Here is a 4,058-nt window from a genome sequence, read left to right on the forward strand (position 1 = left end):
CAGCAAGATGCCGCGTTTGCACTGTGAACCATAAGCGCGATCATGTGACGATTTCAAAACAACGTTTGGAGATGTTTGAACGTAATCCTGATGAATTTCTGCGTCGATTCATTACTGTGGACGAAAAATGGATCCATTATTTCACTCAAGACGAACAGTCAAAACAATGGACTTCACTGGGTGAACCAGCTCCGAAGAAGGCGAAGACCGTAAAGTCGGCCGAAAAGGTGATGGCACAGTTTTTTGGGATGTATTATAATTGGGATGCAATATAATTTATATCGATTACCTTCCGTCGAAGCAAATGATCAATGGCGATTACTACGCAGCTTTATTGGACCATTTCAACAATATTTTAAAGAAAAAAACATTCTCATTTGGCGAAAAAGAAAGTGCTCTTCCATCAAGACAATACATGAGTTCACACATGCCCGGAAATTCAACGAATTCCGCTACAAATTGCTTTCCCACCCAGCATATTTGTCAGATTTAGTCCTCTGCGACTTCTATTTTTAAACTGAAGAAACAGTTCGGAGAAAAGAGATTCACCACTTCATCGCCGAAACAGAGGATTTTGAAGAGTTGGACAAATCATATTATTCGGATGGATATTGGACAAATCATATTATACGGCTTGAAAAAGTTGAAGAATCGTTGGATCAAGTATATTGAGCTGAAAGGAGACTATGAGACTTGAGAAATAAAAATGAATCGATCAAAAAAATTTTACTATGTTTTTCTAAAAACTTATTGACTTGCCCTCGTTTATGTAGGAAGTTAAGAAGTTGGTAAATCCTTTAGATTACCAAAAATCGGATAGAAAAATGTTTTTCTGTTTATGTATTCCTTTTGAACTTACATCTTCTATTGACGAAAGAGCCTTGAAACAACAATATTAAGAAATAAATCAATATAATGTAATAAGATAAAAGACAAATGCGTTAAATGCAAACAATTTCTGTCAAAAAAGAACACAAGTCGAGTAACGATCTCTAAATTTCTAATAAAAAAATCAAGATTCGCCACTGAAACAGACAAAACGCTTCTGACGTTATTCACTAAAACAAAATAAAGCTCTCTTGATATCATTCACTTAAACAAATAAAGCATTTCAGATATCGCTCCTGTCGCAACTGCCAATGCTAGTGGGATGTAGCAACTCGATGGATGGAAGGAGAGAAGTCTATTAAGAAGTGGAGATAAGGGGTTACCTGCATATTGCTTGAAAGTTTTAAACTAAATTCACGTACTTATGTGCTCAAATATTATTTTCTGATGTCGAATAGTGAAATATAAACAATTTTAAAAAAATATACAAAAATTGCAAAATTTAGTAAAAAATTCAAAACTTTGACCTCGATGCGCGAGGGTCCAATATTAATCGATTTCAAAATTTTTTTGACATGGACATTTGTCTTTCCAAGGAATAATTTTACCTATTAAGTTTCAAGTTTCAAAAATTTGAGTTTTTCGACTTACCCTAATAGACTCAGCAGCCATATACTTTTCTATATGCTAGATTTGACAGAATGGCGCGAGAGGCAAAATAGCGTGGCAATCTATTCTTCTTTGCGCGGATAATATTCAAGAATTTTATCTTCCTCATCGATTTTGATGAAATTAAAACAGAAAATATTTATTATATATATATTTATTAACCTTTTTTTACTTACATATTCTCATATCTCTATGCCATCAATGTGACAAATTTCGTAATCTGAATAGTCGTTAACTTCAATATTAATATCTCGGTCTACGAGGCAGAGCGTCACTTTGTTTTGCCACATTCATTTATTTTGTGCAGAAATGCATCGAATGATTTTCGTCAAAATTTATTTCGTCCTAATTTTGTCAAAATGGGTGAGGAAGGTAGAATTCTTGAGTATTATCAAAGTTTATTATTAAGATGCACATGCAGACAAGAACAGGTTGCTCTGATATTTTGCCTCTCGCACCGTTCTGCCAAACCCAACTATAGCTAATGCTGGATCTGTTTTATATGTCTATGCCACCACGCGAAGCGCTCTCAGCTACCCAGCTACCCCTCCCCCCTCTCCTGCTAAAGAGCTCACTTTTATTCGAAGCGACTTCCCTCTCCACTCCCCTCCCTCCCGCTTAGGAACGCATGACTTTCACGCGAAGAGATTCCCACCCAACCTCCCTCCCTGCTTAGGGGCGCACAACTTTCCACGCGAAACGACTCTCATCCTATCTCTCTCCTGCTTAAGAGCGCATGATTTTCAATATAAAACATATGGAAAAAATGCGAAAAAAATCGTTTTTTAAATATTTGACTTTGAAAATAATCTTGTCAGCAATTTTCATTATCATATTTATCATGTAATCAGAGTATTAAAATATAATATGTCAATCGATAAAAAAATTGGGAAGTTCACTTTTTCAGCATTCTATCCGTACAATTAATTTAACCCGGACCAGGTTTTTTCTTCACTTTAATCCATGATCATTTTAGTCACTTTCAATCTATCTTATGTGTCTTACGTCATGAAATATTTAGATAATTGCATTTATTTTGTATCCGTTTTTTATTACAAGAAATAATGTTCGATACCTTTTTTATGCATTTATTTTTTTCTTTTTTTTAAGAATTTCACTGCTTTTTGTAAATTTTTGAAAAGATAATGTCATCGACGCCCGACGTTGTCGCTGTCACTATCATTGTATCGTCATCGTTCCTTTCTCATTCCCCTCCCCCCCCCCCGCCTCCCTATTTCTCTCTCCCTCTCTCTCTTCCTCTCCCTTCCTTCGTCGCTTCCCCCTTCTTTCTCTCTGTTTCTATTTAACTCATGTACATTAATAATTATTACATATGTATATGAATTAATGTTCACTTATATTGCTAATTTTAATGTAATGAATTGTGAAAGGCAGTTGGACAAAACGCTTTACATGTACGTGTACGACATTTTTGAATGTAAACTTAAAAATCAATCATTATCTCCTGAAAACTAGTGATGAAATATTTTTTATAAGACTAACTTAATATGGTTTACTCCTTCTTCTCGGGATTAAAAAGAATGGGACTTAAAAGAAGTTATAGGTCTAAGAGTATAGTGCTTAAGGTTTCGTATGCTGGTCGTATTGTATTTTGAATTTTTGATTGTAGATTCGTAATTACAACAACTCCACAAAAAACCTATATAAGTAAGTAAACCTATAAGTCCTTTTCAAATCAATTAGTACAGTAGTTTAAGCAAGAAAATGTTACACATTTGCATGCGATGTTCATCTTCTTAGCGCTATAGTGGATCCTTCAAAACACATTTCTTTCGAAAATATATACACATATGAATAATTTGACACCTTGAACGTTTATTTTCATTGCTGATTTTTGGACACGCAGATGATACGGTTGATGTAAAATGTTCCATACACAAGTATAAAATAATATCCATTTTACAATTTTCTGTTTTTATATATATATAATGTACTAATTATTTTTAATTTGATGTAACATGTATTGTAGTGTAAATAAATATATTTATCAATTTACGTGGTAATCGCTGCTCTCATTGTCATAAAGTAGGACAAAACCGAAGTTAGGAACTGTGAATATAATACAAACTTTTTAAAATATATTGTAGCAGAGACATGAAAATAATATATAATTTTAAAAGTCTTACACTCGCAAAATATTCTAATGTGAGGGCAGGTAACAAACCACTCATAGATATTAAAATCGGTTTTTGGCTTCCTTGAAGTATCATAAAAATGTTACTTTTCACTTTTTGCGATTCATAAATCCACGATGCACTATAAACCGACCAAGTAAATTGTATGCTCTGTAAATAAAAACATATAATTAATATAAATATAATAATAAAATAAAATATAAAATAAAATATAATGAAATAAAATATAATAATAAAAAACATATAATTAATTTTTAAGAAATAGAAAGTTATTTTTTGAAAGTAACAAGTTATCTCTTACTAAATAAAAAAAATAATAAGTTGTTATCAATTACCGATTTTTAATTGTAATTCGTTATAGTTACCATTATTTAAAAAGTAATTATTCGTTATCTTCCTAAAATC

This window comes from Atta cephalotes (genome assembly GCF_000143395.1).
Source record: "Atta cephalotes unplaced genomic scaffold scaffold00002, whole genome shotgun sequence".
NCBI classification, from domain to species: domain Eukaryota; kingdom Metazoa; phylum Arthropoda; class Insecta; order Hymenoptera; family Formicidae; genus Atta; species Atta cephalotes.